The sequence below is a fragment of the Pinus tabuliformis genome, chromosome 5_2 (assembly GCF_031772625.1).
Source record: "Pinus tabuliformis cultivar Carrire ecotype Pingquan chromosome 5_2, CPIR1, whole genome shotgun sequence".
In the NCBI taxonomy this organism is placed as follows: Eukaryota; Viridiplantae; Streptophyta; class Pinopsida; order Pinales; family Pinaceae; genus Pinus; species Pinus tabuliformis.
The window spans coordinates 183,403,224-183,429,210 of NC_142306.1; positions in this window are offsets into that span (position 1 = coordinate 183,403,224).

The following is a 25,987-nucleotide window of genomic DNA, read 5'->3' on the forward strand; positions in this document are numbered from 1 at the left end:
TGACGAAGATATGGCTCTCAGCAAGGTGATCAATCTTCCGACTTTGAGGAGCTCTCAAGAAGCCGACACCAGGGAACCGAAAGAAAAGGATGATGAATCAATGCCTGATGTAGAAGAACCCATGGATCTGATTGATCCTCCTCCATATGAGCCTTCCTCTTCTAGGAAGAGGCCTTCATCATGGATTTATTCTAAACAATTCATTCTCTCGTCGCATGTCAACAGATGGATCTTCCACCATCTTATCACCACGGTTCATTGACGATGCATCTCGATGGTCACAAAATCTCGTCGTTGCAGCATGGGCCATATACTCCCCAGACCAGACACTCTATCTCTTTAATGGACTTTGTATCAGGTCAGCCACCAACAATCAAGTAGAATATGATGTCGTCATAGGCCTCTTAGCCGATGCCCACCACCTAGGTATCTGTCACATGCTTGTCTTCCTTGATTCCCAACTCATAGTATCGCAATTAAACAGAACATTTCAAATATGTGATCCATTTCTTTTCTACAAGTACCTACATGCACAAAGGTTAGCTACATATTTTGATCATATTACATTTATACATATACCAAGAGATCAAAATCATATATCTAATCGCATTGCTAATCAAATCCTAGACCGACATGCATCACATGTTTACAACCATAAAGATACATAAAAAATCAACAGAAGATATATCTAAGCAAGTACATATGCAGAAATACACCATAAGTACAGATGCATGTGTCACATCATAAGAGCCACCAAAAAATAAATCTCGTATATATACATCAACAAATATGAGAGTACAAATTACTGGCCCATGACCAGGAAGAATAAGTCAATAAAAGACAGGGGAGCATCCTCATAAATGGGTGCTTTCCCTGGTACATAAATCATCTCACCAAAAAGCAAAAAATCATAGAGTCTATCTAGGGCTCATGTGGCCCAATATCTACATCATGAGCCAAAATTAGACCACTTGTGGCCATCGCCATAGAAATACGCCGCAAATTTGGTCGTTGCACCCACTCCAACGAAAGCATTGTCTCAACGACAATATCAGCCAAGTCATCCCATTCATTGACAGGTAGCTCCCTCATCAAGGACTCTACCCACTCCCAGGACTCACGATAACCCCGTAACTCCGCCTCGGTAGCTACTAGTTGTGCCTCTGCATCCTCCACACGTGTAAGCAACCTAGTTGCATCCTCATCTGCCACTCCAGATGGCCCACCAATCTCAAAATGGCACCACTATGTTGGACGCTTTGCACCACCCTAAGGAAGAATCAGTGGCCTCTCCACCCTTGGTCGTTGTGGAACAGGGACAGCCCCTACAACACCCAAATGTCAGGGATAGTGACCTACCATATAGGCAAAAGGACATCCCCTGTGGTCCTGCATCTGCAAGTAAACAAATCATAGTGTCAAATATCATCATAAATTCAAAGCCATAGAATACATGAAAATACACATATGTATACAAATGCAGAAGCAATAAATATACCTGTTGGTCCGCAGGTAGCACCTGAAGGAAGCCCCATATCTTGATCCCATCAGAAGTCAACTCCATGGCAGGGAAACTCCAGGATCAGCTGAAGGTTGGAATCAAACCAACCCTAGACCGTAGCAGTCCAGTAGCTCCCCACTGTTCATCCACCCTCTCTCGGCATTGCCCCTCCCCAGCGGCACATGCGAGGGTCCCGAGCTGGTCCCAACAGTATTACAAGAACCAGGCAAAGCATCACCACCCGCCAATACAGTATGTTTCATAGCACACTCCCATAACAAAAATTCTACAGCCTCCCATGTTGCACCTACATAAGTTGGGCTATCATCCCCTGATGTAGAAGTCTATCCCAATCAAAAAAATGTCATGCCTACAGCCGTTCTAAAACCGCTATGTGTGGCCCCAAACACTGGTTGGCGGATGCCCCCCCCCACCAGTCTGACGATGATATACAGTGTTGCTCACTTGGCTAAATCCAAAACTACTTCGATCCTCACGCAGCCATCTGTAATAAGGTTAGGGCCACAGTGACCCTCCAACTCTGCCCAAACTTTCATACCCACATCCCCTCCTAGTAGGGGATAAGGAAGAACCTCCCTGCACGGAATCAATCTTGTCACAAAGTAGATATCAGTCTGCACCAATATCGAGAGGTTCATAAGATGAATGACTGTCACTTGACAGTCTCCGTCCTAGCAATGCACTAAAAACTGCAGGAACCTGTCTTGCGACCACATCAAAGGGTTCTGAAGTAACTTCAGCAACCCCCATTGTGCAAGTTGTTGGCTCGCTACAGCGTCCTAGGCCACAGTAGTCTAGAGAGTCACCCAGTCTCTCCCCCCCCAGTTCCTTCTATCCATATCACCTAGTCATACCTCATGTATGATATGGAGTCCTAAAAAAAAAAAAATGGTGAAAAGGGAAAAATCAATCATTTTCCATTCGCGCAATCGCGCGATTTTTTGCAACAGATGCACGGTGCATTGTTTTTCTTCTCAAGAGCACATGGTGCATGTGTCTGTATCTCGAATAGGTACACGCACTTTGCATCCTTAACTCAAATGTTCACAGCGTGCATTTGAGAGGCCGATTTATGTGAGTCTTCACGCGAAACACCTAGTTTTGTGTGAAGACCATGCAACTCAGGACGAGTTACCTGCGCGGTCACCTCAATGGCCCTAAAAAAGGTCATATAAGGGACCCCTGTATGGCTTACCTAACCTAAAAAAATCCACAATTGCAAAGGTTAGGGCTCTAGCTCTTCCTGTCCCGTGTAAATCCCAAGTACTCTGGCTTACCGCAATAGCAAGAAAAGCTCCAAGTCAACTCTCTGATCACTACAGCTCAGAAATTAAAATGAGTGATATTTGGGCCCCTTTTCCCTATCTATCACCCTTTTCTCCTTCTCTTGGGGTACATTAGATAACTTGGGATCTTCATTTGTTAATCGGAAGAGACGTGAAGATCGATCCTACGACATCTTCATCATGGAACCCTCCATTCCGATAAATGAAAAAAATCATTTTTGGACCTATCGCACATGTCAGGCACTTCTCAAGCTCTCTAAGTCCATATAATTCATTCATATGTATGTCTTTAACAATTCTTTCACTTCGGGTTTTAGTTGTATCCATTGCAGGAACATCACACACAATCGACGTCAACCAACAGCTCAACAAGCAAATAACAAGAGCATGTATCATTCTCCAACTCAGCATGATAGGCTTCCTCCTAAAGCTTTGCATATCCTAACATAATTTCTCCAAAATACACCATAAGGTCCAACATCTTGAACATTTTTATCACCATCTCACCCTTGTATATGGTAAACATTCACGACGGTTGATAGAACCCTCCTTCATGGCTCTCTTCATCATTGTAGACCCCTCTTCACTAAAGTAGCCATGACCACTCACCCCAGCCTGGGAACCACCTCACGTGAATATATGAAAGTTTAGCCTCATTATGCTACATTCACTACATATACACACCAAATCTCGGGCCCTGTCGTAACACTAAGACGGATGCACCTTCACATCCTACATTTGGACTATCATTCATCCATATCGCATAGCCTATTTGTATCATAGCACCCACCTCACCTACCCAACACAGAGACCAACCAAAGGGCCCCCACCCTCAGTATATGCACCACACCTTTACACAGGCTACTGTCATCATGGGGCACCCATCTCCATGAATGAACATCCAAACCACCCCCTATTCTTTTGGCAAGTGCACAAAGTTTTTTTCAAAAACAAAAAAAAAAATCTCCCTTCCACATTTAATTTTTTCAATTCAGGACCTTTGCTCACTGGTAGCCTCTAATCACCTTCGGTCACCACTCACCATAAAATCACCCCCCATTTTACACATCCATCAAAAATCACTTACACTCATCTTAGAAATCCTAGCGACTCCGAGATCAATCATGTTTTGACCACCGCCATTTGCATGTCAAGCTCTGACCTCAGTTTAGCCATCTGTATCCTCTGATATAGATAGCCCTCACTATCATGCCTATCTAACCCAATTTATTACAATTTGTTCATATCTTGAATTGATTTCCCGACCTACCATGTCGGGCAATCAACAGGGATATCCTCGAGTGGCGCATTGGGAACCATTATTGCCCAGTGATGTTATCAGTCCCCTTGAAATTCAACATCAACTCAATCATTCATGTCAAGGTGGTGTTGTACTTAGTTACTGTTACAGTTCATTCATTTAGTTGAAGACCCCTGCATCACTAATCACCTCATTCAGTAGTGCTTGTACTATGATATGAGGTAGGTCCCTGCAGCCGAAGACCTATGCATACGACGACACCCATCAATAGTGCTTCATATAGGTTATGCATATGGGAACCATGTTTTGCCTATTTGACCAGAAAATGCCCCTAACAGCACCAACAATTATCATCATCAGCTATCAGCACGTCCACAACCACCACATTGACTGGACAACAGTTAGTTTTTGTCTAATTGTAATCAGTTCCGATTAGCCATCATAACGAGCATGGGACATGCCCGCCTTGTATAGACAGACCATTTTTTAGGAATTCACCATAGCATGGGTATCATTGATACTCATTCAACGAGTTCTTCTCTACTCATCTTCGCAACAAGATATCCTCTCTCTCGAAAAGTTGATCAGACTCTCCAAAGGAAATGGAAACATGATGTATTTCAGCTATACATTTTCTCCTAACCTCATACATCAAGGGGAAACTGTTAACACTGAAAATCATACACCTGCTAGTACAATCCAGAAGACATTAAAAGTGTCTAGTAGAATACACAGGTGGACATTTTTCCAGTTGAATACATTATGAAGTTTAAAAAATCAAAGTTCTCCTAAGGTCCAAAGTTTATAAGGGAAAAACAATTAAGGTTGTGCGGGTATTTCTTCGATAAATGCGCGCACGTGGAATAACCTCAAAAATTTGTGCAGTCATAGAAAAGGGTGACTCAGCAATCTGGGACCACTTTACACACTTAGGGCCAACTCTCTGACATGAGATCGGTCCAGTACAGCTGAATTCGAGTCGCCTTGGAGATATGCAGCCCTCAATGGAATCCTCTTGTCCTACTCATGTGTCTTGATCATACATGTACCAAGAGAAGGAACAAGGATTCAAAAAACTCTATATAAATAGGCCATGGGAGAACCAAGAAAAAGAGACATTGTTATGCTGGCCAAATTGTTGTTTGAGAAAACCACCATTCCATTGTTGAAGCCAAGAAAGTGAAGAGCACTAGCATGTTGGCCAAATTTCTTCTAAGAAACCCAAGATCTTAGTGATTGAAGAGGAATCTGCCCTTGGAGAGTCTTCACACTTCTTTGAGAGAAAGGAGAAACTTGCAAATAGATTGAGGAAAAGAAACCCCTTGTTGAGGAATTTTGAGCTCCATAGCTCAAAGAATTCTCTTCGAGTGTCTGAGATTCTAATTGTATTCAACCTTTAGCACCAACAATCAATAAAGGGAGGTTTTTCCATATATTATTGACGTGTTTGCTCCAATTGATCATTGCTTTGTTTATGTACTTCTTTGTTTAAGTTTATGTTTATGTATGCATTCTTTTCACTATTTACAATGTTGTGTATAATTAAATCTATCCACTAACAGCACCAATTTTGACTATGATCCTTTGCAGGTAACAATCCACTACTAAGGGGGTGTCTTTTGGTACACTTGTGCTCCAAAAACACTACAACAAGTTCAATAGACAAATGTTTGAAGCAGCATTGCAAGGTGCACAGATAAAGGAAATTGACTCAAACATGACCTCACAGTGTGTAGAAATTTAATGTGTAGATTCAAAATTACTCATGAAATTTACTAGATCACAAGACTTGAAGTTACTCTACTCATCTGCGGAAAGAAAATCATGATCAAGAACACAAATCATTAACATGCATCAAGATTCAACACAAATACACAGATATTTATCCAGGGGAAAGCAACTGCTCAAACCCCCTTACTATTTGTATTGCATTAATCAAAGAATAGAGAATAAATACAATTCTTTCTCGAGCCTGAGCAACCCCTACACTAGTATAATCTATCTCACTACTTCATAGACTGACTCAAGCTAATACTTAGCCAATTTATCAACCCTCCAAACTCCTATTTCCTTGCGTTGTTTGATGAGGAATTATCCCCTATTAGGGAAATTACTCACTAAGAATTATGCAATTCCTTTAGGCCCTTCTTTGACTATATGCATCACCTGTACAACTTGGAAAATTCTACAACCGATAGTACACTGCCCTTGAACTCCAATCTCAACTGGGTAACTCGAATTCTCTGCATGCATGAGTTAATTTATGTTGATTGATTAGTTTTACTAGATGCTCACTCAGTGTGAAAAAAGTTACACACCCTTGACTGAACCTCCCCTACTTCTACTAACAATGAGAACTAGTTACACTAACAATAACTCAAATTAACTGAAATAGATTGCTACAAAATAGTAATCAATCATGTAGAACTAAATTCAAGTGTCTCCAAATCGAATATACTGAGTTAATTGAGTGACAAGACCCATGTCACCTCATTTAACTACCTCCAAATATTTTACTAAAATTGAAATTTGAATTTTCTCCTAATTTAATCAAGGAAAAATTAAATTAGGAATTTCTTGTTGCATATTCAACACTCCCTCTTAGTAATAATTGATTATTAGAGACCCAAATCCTGCTTCTATGGAAATCAAATTTTCTTCTTGAAAAATACTTTAGCAAAATATTTGCATCTTGTTCCTCTATAAGAATGAACTGCAACAACATAATCTGCTTTGCACATAATCTCATAGATGGTGATATCAGATGTCGATGTGCTTGGATTGACCATGAAATACTGGATTCTCAGAGAGTTTGATACAACTCTTATTGTCACAGTAACCAAATAATCCAACAAGAATCTTTCTCATCGAGATAGCCTCACATTTTGCTTGACTTGCAACCATCTATTATGCTTCCACTTAGCTGGGTGTTTCCTATTGTACCAAGAAATTGTTGTTGACCCAACACTAAAAATTCCTCCTGAAGTTCTCTTCCTGACTGATGGAATCCTTGCCCAATCTGCATTTGTGAATCCTTTCAACTTCACTCCCTTTTTCCATCTGTACCAAAGACCAAACTGAGTAGTGCCTCTGAGGTATCTCAACACATGCTTTGCTGCCTTGCAATACAGTTTGGTTGGCATAACCATGGCTTGACTAAGTTGTTTAACTGCATAACACATGTTTTCTCATGTGTTCACCAAATACATGAGTGAACCCATAAGCTACTTGTAAATGGTAGCCTCCACTTCCTCACCTGAAGTGGAATCCTCTTTCATCCAATTACCTACTAGAGGAGTGTCCATGGGTTTGCTACTCTCCATGCAGAACTTATTTAGTATCTCATTGGCATACTTTTCAAGAGAGACAAATAGTTCCCCATATCATTGCCATACTTCCAAATAGAGGAAATAATGCATGAGTCCCATGTCCTTCATCTTGAACTATCTTGTAAGGTCCTCCTTGCAAGATCTTATCGGCTACTCATCACCAGTAAGCATCAAGTAATCAACATATAACACAATAATCAATAACTTACCTTCTGCCACAATGTGATAAAGGTTTGCATTTAATTCACTTTTGGTGAAGCCCAAACTGGTTAGATAATTATCGATCCCAGTATATGAAACACGGGGTGCTTTCTTGAGTCCATACAATGCTCGCTTAATTCTGCACACATGTGAATGTATGTCAAAGGTCTCAAACCCCTCTAGCTGCTCAATGTACACCTCCTCCTCAATAACTCCATTGAGGAATGTTGTCTTCACATCCATCTAGTGGATCTTCCACCCCATCTGTGCTGACAATGCTAGAATTGACCTAATGGAGGAGTACCTTGCTACTGGAGCAAAGGTCTACTCATAGTCAATTCCATCCATCTAAGAGAACCCCTTGGCCACAAATTTGGCCTTGTGTTTCTCTATGCTCTTGTATGTTGCATGCTTTACTTTGTAAAGCCATCTTGAACCAACCACTGATTTGTCTCCTGGTCTTGGGACCACTTCCCAAATATTTTTCTGACAATGGAATCATATTCCTCTACCATAGCATCAACCCACACTAGATTTTGCATTTCTTCCTTGAATGAGGATAGTTTTATCTCAACTATCTTACTCATCAGAGCCATGTACGTAGTGTACCAATCTGGTGACCTCCTCTACCTACGTTGTGATGTGGGTGCTCCCACATTCTCTCTAGCATCCTACAATAATTTGTTAGCTTCTTGGGTCTACTTCCTTCCTTCTTTGGATGTCTCTACTTGAGTGGATGTCTCCAATATCTCCTCCTCTGCTTGTGGTTGCTTCACAACTTCTTGAGGTTCTTCCTCTGGAGCCACAATCTACTGAATAGGCTGCAACTAAAGCTCCCTCTCAAGAGAACACCTCATTTCCTTCTCCTCATCAAACTTCACATCCCGTCTAACCACTGTCATCCTGAGGGATGGAAAGTACACCTAATAGTTGTGAGGTGTATTAGTGTATCCCACAAAGGTTCCAAACTCTATTGTAGGCTCTATCTTTTTCCTTGCTTCCTTGGAAACATGATAGTAAACTGATGATCCAAAGATCCTGAAGTGTTACACATCTAGTTTCTTCCCTAAAAAAGCTTCCTCCAGTGTACTCATGCCAAGAATCTTATGAGGACTCATGTTCTACAAATACACCATTGTGTTGCATGCTTCATCCCACAATTATATAGGTAGGCTTTAGTCATGCAATATCACCCATGTTTCTCATCAAATACTTTTGTTCTTCCTCTCAGCCACCCATTCTATTGTGGGTTATGAGGTGTTGTCAACTCCCATTGAATTTCTTCATTTGCACATAAATTTTAAACTCATTCGACACACACTCACCACCATTATTTCTCTTGAGAGCCTTCACTTTCATGTCAGCCTCTTTCTCAACAACTACTTTAAACTCAACAAATTTGGAGAATGTCTAGTCTTTATTTTGCATGAAGTAGATCCAGCACTTTCGTGAGAAATCAACCACAAATATAACATAATATATGTGCTTGGTGGTGGAGGCTATCGAGAAAGGTCCACATACATTAGATTGGATCCTTTCGAGGATTGCATGTGCCCTGTTTTCCCAATCATTGAAGGTGGATTTTGTGTACTTCCTCAAGGTACATCCTTTGCATGTATCTCGCTGCTTCTAGTGCTCCATTGGGGAGGCCTATAGAAATATGTTGCATGATCTTTAAAGTGCCATGATGAAAATTGCTAAGTATTCTATGACATAATTATTTGACATCTCAACTTTGCACCTTCTCTACTTTTATACTTAATGTTGCACAATCTTCTACATCTAATTTCCAGAGGTTCTTCACTCAAACCCTGATCTTCTTCACTTGTCCCATGGTGATGTGTCTTAAGAAAGACTTCCTTTTGTTGAATATCACATCATAGCCATGGTCTCCAATGCCGCGAAGCAAACTAGATTCTTCTTCAAACCTGGTACATACATCTCATCCTTGAGCCTGAGAAGGGAGCCAGACTCCCTCTGAAAGTAATGGTACCAATGTCAATCGTACTATAACTTCCATCATCTTCCATCTCGATGTGCATCTAGAGATCCTTCTCCTCCAAGTCACTGAAAAAATATTTGTTTCCCTTCATGTGGAATGAGGCATCACTATCAAGATACCACACACTACCCATCAATGTGATTTCCATGCATGCAATGAGGGTAAAATCAAGTTTGAACTATGAAGCCAAAGTTGCACCCACTTCTCCTCCTGTGGTCTTTTTTCTTGCCTTATTGTGTGGAGATTTTGTGGCACGGTGTCCCAGTTCATGACAGTGAAAGCACTTGATTTTGGACAAGTCTTTCTTCTTTCCCCCTTAACCAAATTCTTCTTTGGATTGGGATTTATTCCCTTTCCCTTTCTTTTCCTTTTTGACCAAGGCACATTTCTACTCATCCTAACCCTTGGATGAGGTTTCGTCTCTGGTGTTCCGCCTTATCTCCTCCTATTCCAAATCGGACCAAAGGAGTTCCCAATTTGGTAGCTTCTCCCCCCCATTTATCGAATCCCAGTAATTGTGTCAGCTCTTGGGAATGCCTATAAGTGCTAGCATTACCAGATCATCCTCTACTACAATAACACCATCTTGACCAAGTCCATCATGACATTGTGTGAACCTGTTGAGGTACTATGGAATTTTGTCGCCCTTTAGCATCTTGATATTCTAAAGCTAGTCCTTCAATGTCAGCTTCCTATGATTACTATTGTTCTGGAACAAATCTATCAAGGCTCCCGTGGATATTCAATACAATACGGTCTCGAACTCCTTCCAATATGATCCTCCTCTCCTTTGCTACACACCTCTTCCATTCTACTAGACTTGAGCATCAGATGTTGGAGGTTTCAGGATATCATTATTTATGAATTCCTTCAGCCCTTTATCTTCCAACACTGCCCCCATCCTATCCTTCCAAGAAACATAATTCGAGCTACCTTCAAGGGCATAATCGAGTGTCAGTCCATAGAAAGCCATCCTGCTAGCTTTGAAGAAATGATCCTACAAATTCGATCCTCTTACAACGACAACTTCGAATTCACTTCTCGATTGTGATTCCTAGTCTAATACCATGTAGAAATCTAATGTGTAGAATCAAAATTGTTGATGAAATTTACTAGATCACAATATTTGAAGCTACTTTATTCATCTACAGAAATAAAATCACGATCGAGAACACAAATCATTAACATGCATCAAGTGTTGGAAATAATACTGAGAGGGGAGGGTGAATCAATATTAGTCAAATCAATAATCTTTTTCTTTGCATACTCTGATTTATATATGCTACTTCAATTAAGGTAACTAGCATGTACACGCAACTATATTTATGGCAACTAGTGTATATCCAACAAAATTATGATTCAATTAAGTCATCATATGTTGAATTTAGGCTTCTGTGATCCATATCAATATTTTTTGAGAAGGTTTACGGTGGAAATCGCATCATAATTCGTATGTCAATGAATTTCAAACCAACTAGTGTGGTTCATCGTCACGACAAGTTATCCTAACGATGAACCACACTGGCTAGCTCGAAACGCGTCGACATACGAATTATGATGTGATTTTCGCCGAAAAAGCCCCTCAAAAAATAATTCATCATATGTTGATCTTTAATCAGTGCACCAGTACTTCATTAACCATATAAACAGTAACCATGTGTCGTAATAACAGAACAAAACATCACATATAAGAAACACATATGAACACCAAGATTTAAGGTGGAAACCTAATGCGAGACAAAAACCATCTGTTGTTGTTTTCTGTTAATATAAGAAAAACATTTTTACAATCTTGTACTGGCGCGAACTCATACCAGTACATAGGCACCCACCTACAAAAGGCTACAACCTTCTCTCATTCTCCATCTTCTACTAAAAGGGAGCTACAACCCCCTAGCTCTTGCACTAGCCAATCCATTTACTAGTACGTAGGCGCCGACCTATCAAACGCTCCAACCTTCACTCATTTTCCAATTCCTACTGGAAGGGAGCTCCAACCCCTGGCTCTTGTACTAACTGATATGTTTACCAGTACATAGGCGCCGGCCTACAGAAGGCTACGACCTTCTCTCTTCCTCTAGGGACCACGTTTCAAAAATTTTCAGACTGGATACTCCTGGAACACAACACCACAAATCTAAAGGCCTCATTTCATCAAATTTTCAAACTGGACCCATCAGAAACACTGAAGATCAATATCAATCACCACTGGAATACAACCAATCACTGAAAACCCATCATCACTGAAGCAAATCACAAACAATCAATCTAAAGATTCAGAACACTGTCACCAAAACACAGAGCAGAACCTAGAATTCTGCATCAACAACCATAACCAACTGCAACTTCAAATATCATATTTCATAATGTATACGCTACTTTGATGTGTCGAACCAGCATGTGTATGCGCTTTTACAAAAATGAACCAGCATACAAATCTCCAAATTCTAAATTAGAACGTCACAACTATTCCAGACTTCAGTCATACCCAAATCAGATCATTTACAGTGTAAATCACGCGTTAGCATTCAGATCTAGACTATCCATGATCAAACCATATAATAATAATTCATTTTAGGTCTCTTGATCAACATCCAACATTAGATCTCATCCCCCATCAACCACTAAGGTTCATCCTTAGTTCAGATCAAGAAAAGAATCTAAAACCCATAACATGCACATTTTCTTTTGATCTCACTCTTCATAAGATATTCATTACTTGCACACTTGGCCTAATGATCTTCTCCTCCTTATATAGTTTTAGGCGTTTCTCAATACCTTGGACCAAAACCACTTAGGACCAATACCATGTACCAAATACCTAGGGTCAATACCTTAGACCAAATACCTTGGACCAATACCGCAGACCAAAACCTTGGTTTTTCAACATGTACGCAATTTTCGTCCTGTGGGAGTGTGTGTATATGTATACGCTCATTTTGTTCTATTAACCCGTGTGTATACGCTGCTTGGACAAGGTGAACCAGTGTATACTTCTTTAACCACTCTGTTTCATCAATCTCTAGTCTAATTTGTAAGTTAGCTTGTTGCACTGTGAACTGTCATCTAGGTGAGTTGCCATCAAGGACAACAGTTGTATCATAATGCCAACAATCTCCCCCTTTTTACTTGATGGGACCCACAACACCAAGATACTCTCCCCCTTTGACAACAAGGGAAAAGGGTGGACCAAGATATTCTCCCTCTTTGATATTCATTATGTTATCCATGCTCCCCTTCATTACATGTTGAATTCTCTAATTAAGCTCCCCCTTTGTATATGCTAAGATGCACTAAACTATCCATGCTCCCCCTAAGCACATGCAGAGTTTGCAAAAATATTTTTCAAATGAATAACATGACTCTATAACTCAACTAAGTGAGTATGACCTTCCTATCACCAATGACTCATACATACATCAATCTCCCAACCAAGTAGGGAGACACCAATTTTGACTCATCCACCCAACCAAGTGGGGATATACCAAATGTTTATACATGACTGAAATAGAAATTATTGCATCATCCTTCCCATGCATAATGGGGTTACAAATTAGGTCTTTTCATAACCTTTACATCAAATGATATACATGACATTTATAACAAGGACCAACAAGACCATGATAGTCATCAGCAACTATCATACACCATATATGATCTACACCATCAACATCTTCAAATAACATCAATATCAACAACTTGTATATGTCCATCATCAAAAGTGTCACCTGAATCAAAACAACTATGTGGATCAAGCAATATAAGCATCTTCATGTGCTAAGATCTTCTAACATAATTCCAAAAATGCATTATTAGAAGCATATACTCCCCTTGAACCTGTGCCAACTGTTCATTATCAAATATGACCATTACAAATATCAATAAGAATCATAAAGGCATCATCATCAATCAGATATACATCAACTCTTTTAACAACTTATGTGCACCAACACATTTCAACATATCATCAACAGATTGTAACCATCATCAAACAGAGCAGATAATTCACTGAACCATATCAGACCCCTTTTCTTGAGTCTGTCCAACTTATTTTTCCTCAAACCAACATGTACATGATTGTGCGGCTTTGAACTCACATATATATGCGACTTCTCTTCATAATAATTGCGTATGAGAATTGGAATACCGAAGTTTTACACTTTCAGCTTCCCCTAGATCTGTTATATCTATAAACTGAGCTATGCCACATCTTTCTAACAACAATTCCTTCTTCTTCAATACCTTGGATTGTGATGATGTTTTCTCCTTTTGGTATGGTGGCCGGAATTTTCTCCGACATTCCTTTGCTTTATGTCCAAACTTGTTACAAGCATAACTTCTTATATTTTTCATATTCCTTCTATCACAATCAATAGCTTTGTGATCAAACATATTGCAAGCAAAACAATATCCCTTAAAGTACTTGGAAACTGACGATCTTTCTGTTTGACGGTCTTGAACCATTCTACTTCTGCATCTAGCTGCAACATGTCCAAAATTATGACATTTAAAACATTCAACATTATTTGTCAAGGAAAAGAAACAATTATCCCTTCCATAGTTAGGTGGAAATGTTTTTCTTTGAAGTCTTTCTTTCCTTGGTTGTTAATGGGGTTGGCCTTTTATCTCCTTGTTGAGAATTTCAAATTTTTCATTGAAGTTCCCTACCTCTTCTTGTGAGCTAGATTCAGCTTCATGAAAACCAAGACCAGTCTTTATAATAGGCGAACGTTGAACTTTGATGATTTCATCTAATGTTTCTAATCCTTTAGCAAATCTAAGATTCAGAATCTTTGTCTTTTCAAGTTCTTTTCTTAGACTTACTACTTCACATTCTAACACTTCATTATATTTATCTTTTTCAGTGAGTTGATGTGTCATTGTGTTTATGACTATATCCTTTTCCGCCAAACTGATTTTGACTTGACTGATTTCTTTAAGGAAATCTTCCTTTTCTAAGCCTTCTTTTTCATACGCCATGAGCAGTTTAATTTCTTGATCATATTCATCACTATCATCATGAGTATAATAACAACTATTACCCTCAGCAGACATATTTCCTTTGACATGAAGGCATCTAGCAGCATAATGACCAACTCTACCACAAGCAAACCATTTGAATGGTAGCTTACCTCTGAATCTTTTGGAACCCCGTTGAAGCTTCTTCACAAAATTTACCTCATCTTCTTCTTCTTAAATGTGTCTTGATTAATTGTGCTCTTCCTTTTCCTTTCCCTTTGTTGATGCTTTAAAAGTGGCTTCTCTCATATCTAATGGACCTCCTTTTCTCATTTCAAAGGAAGTTAGTATTCCATGGAGTTGAGTCACAGTAATAGTTTAAAGATATTATTTTTCTTCTATGGAAAACCCTTTTTTACTCAAATTTAGAAGAAAAAGATCTCAAAATTTTCTCAACTAAAGTATCTTCCTTTTCTCTTTCGCCTAGATTTCTCATATTATTTACAATCCCATCTACTCACAAGAAATAACTAGAAATGCTTTCATCACTATGCATATTGAGAGTTTCATACTAGATTTTGAGAGTTTGTATTTTACCACGTTTTACCTGGGAGTCACCTTTGTAGCTCTGAATGATTATGTCCCATATTTCCTTCGCTGAGTTGAGCTGCATGACTTTGACGAATTCTAATTCTGATATACTTCCAAATAAGGCATTGACAGCGTTGGCATTGATTTCAAATTTTTTCCTTTATACTGGATCTGTGGGGACTGCTGCTAGATATTGATATCCTTTCTCCACAATTGCCCAAACATCAGTTCCAAGTGACTGAAGATACTCTCTAGTTCATGTTTTCCAATATACCAAGTTGTTCCCATTAAAGATTGGCGGTCTGATAGATTCCATGCCTTCGTGATTGTTCATTTTGAAAGATCTCCCTTCAAGCGATCAAGCTTTTTCTGAATGACCTGCTCTGATTCCAATTGTTGGAAATAATAATGAGAGGGGGGGTGAATCAGTATTATTTGTTAGAAAATTATATATTACGGAGCAATGGAACACATAAAATATTGCAGAAATATAAACACAGAGAACGCATAAAACAAGAGAGACACAGATATACGTGGTTCACCCAGTTTGGGCTACATCCACCCCGAACAGCCAATCCTTCCTTTCTATTATCCAGCAAAATGAAGAGACACAACCTACATCAAATCTGCTGTAATATCCTCTGTTTTCTCTCACAGTCTCACCTCTCAATTTCTTGCTCACAGAATACACATCTATATCTTAGCCTCAAATACAATGCCCTCATACAAAGAGAGGGTGTTGCCTTCTAGGGCAAAAAACCCTAAACTAAACATAAGTTCTACCATCAGATCATCTGCCTAATGAACGGCCCAGATTGACTAGAAATTACTATACTTTTACAAGGCAATTTTACATTTGTTTTTAGCTTTAGGGGCGCTGCCCCCGAGCCCCCGCCGGGGGACCGCTGGGCCCCGGAAACCCCCAACCGGGGGGGATCGGCCCCCCCCCCCCGGACCCCTGCGGGGGGGACAAGTCCCCCCCGCACCCCCCCACGTGGAGGGGTGTACAAACTTCCTGGGGTATACATCCGGATGAAACAAAGACCTCTGAACAATCATGCTCCACACACAACATTATTCAAATCAATAATCTTTTTCTTTTCATACTCTGATTTATATACACTACTTGAATGAAGGTAACTAGCGTGTACACGCAACTGTATTTACGGCAACCAGCGTATATCCAACAAACTTATGATTCAGTTAATTCATCATATGTTGATCTTTAATCATTGCATTAGTACGTCATTAACCATATAAATAGTAATCATGTACAATAATAACTAAACAAGCCATCACATATAAGAAACACACATGAACACCAAGATTTAAGGTGGAAACCAATGCGGGACAAAAACCACCTTCTGTTGTCTTCTTTTAATATAAGAAAACCCTATTTACAATCTTGTACTGGTGCAGACTCATACCAGTACATAGGCACCCACCTACAGAAGGTTACAACCTTCTCTCATTGTCCATCTTCTACTGGAAGGGAGCTACAACCCCCTAGCTCTTGTACTAGTCGATCTGTGTACTAATATGTAGGCGCCGACCTACCAAAGGCTCCAACCTTCACTCGTTTTCTTGCTGCTACTAGAAGGGAGCTCCAACCCCTAGCTCTTGTATTGGCCGGTATGTTTACCAGTACGTCAGTGCTAGCCTACAAAAGGCTATGACCTTCTCTCTTCCTCCAGAGACCATGTTTCATAAATTTTCATACTGGATACTCCTGGAACACAGCACCACAATCTGAAGACCTTGTTTCATAAAATTTTCATACTGGACCCATCAGCAACACTAAAGCTCAAAATCAATCACCACTGCAATACAACCAATCACTAAAAACCCATCAGCACTAAAGAAAATCACAAACAATCAATCTGAAGATTCAGAAAACTGTCACCAAAACACAGTCACTAGAACACAGAGCAGAACCCAGAATTCTGCATCAACAACCATAACCAACTGCAACTTCAAATATCATATTTCATAATGTATACGCTACTTTGATGTGCAGAACTAGCGTGTATATGCGCTTTTACAAAAGCAAACTAGCGTACAAATATGCAAATTCTAACTTAAAATGTCACAACTATTCCAAACTTCAGTCATACCCAGATCAAAACGTTTACAGTGTAAATCAGCATTCAGATCTAGACTATCCATTATCAAACCATATAATAATAATTCATTTTAGGTCTCTTGATCCTCATCCATCATTAGATCTCATTCCCCCATCAACCGTTAAGGTTCATCCCTAGTTCAGATCAACAAAAGCATCTAAAACCCATAACATGCACATTTTCTTTTGATCTCACTCCTCATAAGATATTCATTACTTGCACACTTGGCCTAATGACCTTCTCCTCCTTATATAGGTTTAGGCCCTTCTCAATACCTTGGACCAAAACCACTTAGGACCAATACCTTGGACCAAAACCACTTAGGACCAATACCTTGGACCAAATACCTAGGGTCAATACCTCAGACCAAATACCTTGGACCAATACCTCGAACCAAAACCTTGGTTTTTCAACATGTACATGTTTTTCCTCCTGTGGCAGTGCGTTTATACGTATACACTCATTTTGTTCCATTAACCCACGTGTATATGCTGCTTGGACAAGGTGAACCAACGTATACTTCTTTAACCACTCTCTTTCTTCAATCTCTGGAGTATGATCTGTAAGTTAACCTGTTGCACTGTGAACTTTCATTTGTGTGATTTTCGATCAGGGAAAACAATTATGTCATAATGCCAACAATCTCCCCCTTTGGACTTGATGGCAACCACAGCACCAAGATACTCTCCCCCTTCGACATCAAGGGCAAAGGGCAGCACAAGATATTCTCCCTATTTGATATTCATTATGCTATCCATGCTCCCCCTGAGTACATGCTGAATTCTCTTATTAAGCTCCCCCTTTGTATATGCTGAGATGCACTAAACTATCCATGCTCCCCCTGAGCACATGCAAAGTCTGCAAAAATATTTTTCAAACGAATAACATGACTCTATAACTCAACTAAGTGAGTATGACCTTCCTATCACCAATGACTCATACATACATCAATCTCCCAACCAAGTGGGGATACACCAATTTTGACTCATCCACCCAACCAAGTGGGGATATACCAAATTTTTATACATGACTGAAATAGAAATTATTACATCATCCTTCCCATGCATAGTGGGGTTGAAAATTTGGTCTTTTCATAACCTTTACATCAAATGATATACATGACATTTATAACAAGGACCAACAAGACCATGATAGTCATCAGCAACTATCATACACCATATATGATCTGCACCATCAACATCTTCTAGCAACATCAATATCAACAGCCTGTATATGTCCATCATCAAAAGAGTCACCTGAATCAAAACAACTATGTGGATCAAGCAATATAAGCATCTTCATGTACCAAGATCTTCTAACATAATGCCAACAATGCATTATTAGAAGCATATGCTCCCCCTGAACCTGTGCCAACTGTTCATTATCAAATCTGATCATTGCAAATATCAATAAGAATCATCAAGGCATCATCATCAATCAGATATACATCAACTTTTTTAACAACTTATGAGCACCAAAACATTTCAACATATCATCAGTAGATTGTAACCATCAAGTAGAGCAGACAATTCACTAAACCATATCAGACCCCTTTTCTTGAGTCTATCCAACTGCTTTTTCCTCAAATCAACATGTACGCGAATGTGCAGCTTTGAACTCACGTATATATGCGACTTCTCTTCATAATAATTGTGTATGAGAATTGGAATACTGAAGTTTTACACTTTTAGCTTCCCCTGGGTCTGTTATGTCTGTAAATTGAGCTATGACACATCTTTCTGACAACAATTCCTTCTTCTTCAATACCTTGGATTGTGATGATGTTTGCTCCTTTTGGTATGGTGGCCGAAATTTTCTCCTGCATTCCTTTGCTTTATGTCCAAACTTGTTACACACTTAGCATCTTACATGTTTCATATTCCTTCTATCGCAATCAATAGCTTTGTGACAAAACATGTTGCAAGAGAAACAATATCCCTTAAAGTACCTAGAAATTGATGATCTTTCTATGTGAGAGTCTTGAACCATTCTACTTCTACATCTGGCTGCAACATGTCCAAAATTATGAAATTTAAAACATTCAACATTATTTGTCATAGAAAAGAAACAATTATCCCTTCCATAGTTAGGTGGAAATATTTTTCTTTGAAGTCTTTCTTTCCTTGGTTGTTGATGGGGTTGGCCTTTTATCTCCTTGTTGAGAATTTCAGATTTTTCATTGAAGTTCCTTACCTCATCTTTTGAGCTAGATTCACCTTCATGAAAACCAAGACCAGTCTTTATAATAAGCGAACGCTGAACTTTGGTGATTTCATCTAACATTTTTGATCCTTTAGCAAAATATAAGATTCAAAGTCTTTGTCTTTTCAAGTTCTTTTCTTAGACTTACTACTTCACATTCTAACACTTCATTGTGTTTGTCTTTTTCAGTGAGTTGATGTGTCACTTTGTTTATGACTGCATTCTTTTCTGCCAAACTGATTTTGAGTTGACTGATTTCTTTAAGGAAATCTTCCTTTTCTAAGGCATTTTTTTCATATGCCATGAGTAGTTTAATTTCTTGATCATCTTCATCGCTATCATCATGAGTATAATAACTTCTATTACCTTCTACAGACATCTTTCCTTGGACATGAAGGCATCTAGAAGAATAATGACTAACTCTACCACAAGCAAACCATTTGAATGGTAGCTTACCTCTCAATCTTCTGGAAACCCGTTGAAGCTTCTTCACAAAATTTACCTCATTTTCTTCTTCTTAAATGTGTCTTGATTCATTGTGCTCTTCCTTTTCTTTCCCTTTGCTAATGCTTTAAAAGCGGCTTCTCTCATATCTAATAGACCTCCTTTTCTCATTTCAAAGGCAGTTAGTATTCCATGGAGTTGAGTCACAGTAATAGTTTAAATATCCTGTTTTTCTTCTATGGAAAACACTTTTGACTCAAATTTAGAAGAAAAAGATCTCAAAATTTTCTCAACTAAATTATCTTCCTTTATATATTGATGAGCCCCAACAATGTACAATTATTTGGGCTCATTCAACTTCCTAATTTGACTTAATCCACCATTCTCATTTGTTTATTGCATGTTTTTGATTATTTTTATGTTAATAGAGTGAATTTGGTTAGTCATTATGCCAACAAGTCTAATGGGTGCTTTGTGTAGCCTTGTTGGTCAACTTGGAGACAAAATTGAAGGTCTTAATGAGCACTTGGCAGCCAAATTCGTGGGAGAACAAGCTAGAGGATTTGTAGGAAGGTGTCCCCCTCATTTATGGGCCCTTACCTCGAATTCTCCACCATCAGCTCGGAGTTCAAGGGCCACCGAATCAATCAGCTCAAGGGCAGCCAAGCAAGTCAAGTTGGACTGCTGTTAACTACAAGTCTTGGGCAGCCAAGTCCCTAATTTTTAGGAGGACTGTTGGGTCCTCAAATTGTATAAATAAGAAGGCTTGGGGCCTCATTTTGGGTTAGCTAGTTGGTAGTCATTTTTGGTAGCTAGTAGTTAGTCATTTCGTAGCAGCTAGTTAGTCAATTTGGTTTTCGCTCTTTGTAAGCCAGTTTTGGCATGACATTAGACTTTTGATTATGAATAAAAGCAAGCAGTTTTGGATCAGATTTTGAGTTTTTAAAGGAGCCTAAAGCTCTCGGGGTTGGGCCCAACCTGAGAGCTCAGGCCTCCTTCCTTTGTATCAATATTGTTCCTTTCGCATTTCGTTTCCATTTCCCTTTACATGCATTCGAGTATAGCTGCTGATTTAGATTTCCTGTAGAAGTCAAACAGATTGGTTTTATCAGTTAGACTTGCTGTAGTTGTTTGGAAGTAGGCTGAGGCATTACTTAGATCCATTCATGCACTTTTATATTTAGCATTACTTCTTCATTCCATTGCCATGCATGAGTTTCCTTCACAATTTATATTGTTGTTCATTGATTTTATGTCACAGGTAGCTTAGGTTGAAGCATTCTCGTTTTGGTGACACTCATAAACAATTTGTTTCATCTGCACTGCTCCATACCACTCCATTACCTTCCTCCTCTTGTCAACCACACCTAAAGCCACTCAGCCACTCTCTGTTCAGCTCATTCAACCTCCAGCTCTTCTATTACTCACATAGCCCCATCTACTTAACCTTTCATAGATACCATCCTTCCATTCACCAACCCACTCCCTACACTCACTCCCTATCCCATTCTTCCACTTCTGAGCCATCACCAGCCTTATTCCTACCTTACACATCTCCCCCTACCATTCCATCACTCCTCCATCACTTCAAACACTCACGGTAGGTCATCCTGTAGCCGTTTGTAGACATCCTGTAGAAACCAGAGTATCCTATAGGATCCCCTGCAGACATCCTGTAGGAGGCCACTCACTCGGTTGCTGAGCTTCTAAATGTGAGGAACCTCTGTGGATGGATGCTAAGGATCACTAGGGACCTCTCCTAGCCTCCCCAACCTTTCCCACGCTTTCCTTCCTTCTTCATCCCATCTGCACAACCAAACCCTAGTTAGCACAAAATCACAATCATTCCACACACTTAAAGAAAAAATACAAAAACATGTCTTTCATGATGCAAGTAGCTTAGATCCATGCATTTGCACTTATTAGAGGTAATGACAACATTAGTAGAAGTTGCATTCACATTCTTTGCATTATAGAGGTTAGACTAGTTAAATTAGGGTTTCCTAGGTTTACATGCTTTGATTTGCTTTCAGTCATTTTTGTCAAGTAGAGTAGCTTTCCTCTGAGATTAGCTTTCGTCCATCAATTAGCAAGCTTCTTCTGAGAGCCTATAGAAGTTGGCTTCAGCCCTAGCGGACTTGTGCCAGCTGACCAAGTGACAGCTGCGACAAGAGCTAGTACTTGTGCATATAGCACCGCCGCTTCCAAGTTTGTACGAACTACCGGGTTGATAAAATTAAGAGACAGGAAGCCCCAGGAGTTGTAGCATTATTGCTACAATACTGGAGCTCACCATATTTTTGGCGCCGTTGCCGGGGAAGCGGCAAAGTATTGGTGATTGTTGCTATTCTTCTATTTTCTACTACAACCTTCTGCTAAGTAGTTTGTTTCATTTCCATTATGCAATTTCATTTATGCAAAAGTAGATTAGCATTTCTTGCTTTCATAGATTAGCATTTCAATTCCGCAATTTCATTTCTGCAAGCGTAGGGTAGCATTTCAATTCCGCAAGCGTAGCCTAGCATTTCATTCTTGCAATTTGATTTGAGCAAAATAGATTAGTCCTTTCCTGCTTTCATTTCAATTCCGCATTTTCATTTTCGCAAGATAGTTAGTTGTAGTTCCATTTATTTCAGTTTTGCAAGTAGAAGTAGAAAAAAGCAAAAATCAACCAAAAAGATTTCATTTCATGCTTTGTAGGAGTAGAGATAAGTTAGAAAAATGATTGCACAACACCCCCACTGCTTCACACAGCCAACATTCTTCTTCGATGGCTGTGATGAAAGAATCCCTGGGTGGACATCAAGACATATCTGAAGAACCTCTAGGGGAGAAGAAGAAAGAAACACTCCTCTGAAGCAAATGGCTACAAGCAGAAATGATTGGAGCAGTCCCTTGTCCAAAGATGAATTTGAAAATCAGATCGAAGGTTTCAAGAGTGATATGAGGCAGTTTCTTGCCATGCAACTGGACACCTTGCGGATCCAAAAGAAGCAAGAAGAAGCCAAGAGGGCTTTGGCCATTTTTTGTCCTAGGTGCACTAGAAAGCATCCTTGGAACGAATGTCCAATGCACTCTCTAGAAGTGTGTTTCATCTGTGAAGAATACCATCCTACAGATCAGTGCCCTTCCTTGCCCAGAATCAAAGCTACATATCAAAGAGCCAAGGGAGCCACTGAATCACTCTGTTATATGAACCAAAGGAGGCCACATGGACCCATACCCTACCAGCAGGAACTACAAGGGACACCCGAGACCTATTATGACCCTTATCAAGCCACCTTCATGCCTTCTTGGGGTCCCCCTGCTCATCCTTCCTGGTTCAAACCTCCTCCTTATTCCTTCACAGATCCATACTATGCCCAACCAGCTGCTCATTCGTTTCACTCTTATGCTCAGCCACAGCCTCAGTGGAATGCACCTTATCAGGAGTGGAGGCCCCAGTACAACTCTCATCCCACTCATTTTCCTCCACCACCTGCTCATCCACAACCATTGCCTCCTCCTCCACCAAGGCAACCCCAAATGCCTACCCAACCACAATGTCATCCATCTCCATCTCAGTTTCACACCTCCACTCAACTACCCGTACCATTTCCAAAACCATGCAATGGAGCAGCTCAACCCAATTGCAAATCTGAGGCACAACATGTGCAAATGATTCCTCATGAGCTCAATGATGTTCACCAAAGCTCAGGAAAAGCATTGCAAAAAAGAGATCATCTTGAAAGCATTGAAGGATCACATCCATCAAAAGGAGAATCAAAAGAGGAGATCAAAGAACCATGGGCTGCACTTGATGAAGAAAAGAGATCAGAATCAGAGATCAAGAAAGCTTCCTCATGGTTACCATCAAACCCTCCATGTAGTCAAGAGAAAGATCAGCAAAAAGAGGAAGAAGAGAAAGTCATGTTAGAAGGTGACATGAAACATGATTCAGATCAGAAAAAGGACCAAGGATATCAAAGCTATATTGAGACATGGTTCCAGACAGTCACTAAGTTGCAGCAGTACTCTCTTCCTCAGCTATGTTTTGTACTTTCAAAGTCAGATCATTTTGTCTCTGAGATCTGGATACTTGTCCAAGCATGCATTCCGAGCCTTCACATCATTTTGTCTCTAATCTTGATGTGCACATGGCTCCATTGGAAGTATTCTTATACTTGAAAATGATTTTGTTTTTTCAAGTAGGGTAGGGTAGAGAAAAAAAAAAAAAAAAAGAGAGAGAAAAAAAAATGAAAAAAGAGGAAAATAGAAATCTAAGGTGAAAACCCCCTCGGAGGCGCCTTAGATTGGCTCATTGATTGAAAACCTCCATGAGGTGGTCAATGGGTTGGAAAGAAAAGAAAATGAAAGAGAAAAAGATCTTTGGGTGAAAACCTCCCTTGGAGGCGCCCAAGGCAGGCAATTAGGGTGAAAACCTCCATGAGGCGCCCTAGTTGTTTTTCAAAAAAAAAAAGAGAAAAAAAAGAAAAAGAAAAATAAAGCTAATCATCATTGAATAATTTTATGTTGCAGCAATGACATTTCAGGTTGCAAGAAGGATGTTTCATGGCAGGAGGAGCACTCCAAATCAAGGTCAAAGGAGTTTTTGTGCCTTCTACAGGAAGTTTCGTATCTTCTACAGGAAGCTTACAAAAAAGCCAAATTGATCTCCAAAGAGGACCTGAAGGCTTGGAATATGTCCATGAGGCCTACACTCATCTATGTTTCCACTCCTCACCCCTTTTCCATCATTTTTTCATGTCATTAAGCTTCTTTCCTCAAAACTGTGTCTTCTACAGGAAAGCTCTGAACTTCTACAGGAAACATCCTGTAGAGCCTTTGGACGAGCCAAATCCAATGTCCAAAGTGAATCTGATGGTGGGAGTCTATTGGTTAGGCCTGCAAGCACTTGTGTGTCCATCCCTTGCCTTCATCCATCATTTTTTCACCTCCTTGTGCTTCTCATTGTGCTTCTACAGGAACTTCCTGTAGAAATTGTGGGAAACTAGGCATGCATTTCAAAAAGTGGTTTGGCAAGCATGGTAGCTTCCTCAAAGGTTCAAGAGTCCTCCTGCAGTCTTCCAACTCATCCTCCATCATCTCCATACCTGCATCAAATACAAAATTCATTTTGTCATCCCATGCATGCACATGCAAAAAGCCTTGAAGCAAAGATACCTGGAGCCAAATTTGTTTTTGCCATAACTTGAAAACCATGCAACCATTTGACAAACCGTTTTATGGGGAATTGTACAAGGTTGATGACAACATGCCTGAGCAGTTTCATGCAATTCCGGTGCACGGTTTCCAAGGAATCAGCCTCCATCACCATCAGCCATTTTTGCATTTTCTCCATAAACGTGCATCCGTTTCAAAAAATGTTTCATGGGGAGATGCACATGGATGATAGTAGCCTACCCAAGCAGTTTCAGCCGATTCCGATGCACGGTTTCCGAGAAATTGAGCTCTGAAATCTTCAGCCATTTTCCAATTTTCTCGAAATCTGTGCATCCATTGATCACGAATTTGCTATGGGAGATGAATCATGATGGTAGGAACATGCCCACCGAGTTTCAGCTCAATCCGGTTTGCCGTTTGGGAGAAATGGCAAAAAGAAGCTCTGGTCCTGTGAAAATCCAATGGCAGCAGTTTCAGGATGCAGATATGAACGTGGACATGAACTCTTGGAGCTTGGATCCGGCCAGAGGACACCTGCACATGAAAAACACAAACAAAGATTAGCAGCCAAGCCATCATGCAATCACAAAATCAATGCATGCAGCAAGGACAGGCCACAGCAGCTCACGGCAACCATTCAACTTCGAGGTATGTGACTAATCTCATTCTTCTATTGCATAGATTTAATTGGGAACTGCATAAACGAATGGGATGAGGGATTAAGCCATGAATGTAGCAAGGCTCAACTGATTGTCCTCCTTCAGAACTCCGCCGGCAGCCACGCAGTGCACGTGGACAATGGACTCACGTAAAAAAATTAAAAAATTGTAAAAGGAAAAAAACAGTGATCGGAAGTTTAACTCTAGTGCAGTTGATTAACAAATAGAAGACATGCAGTTCATAA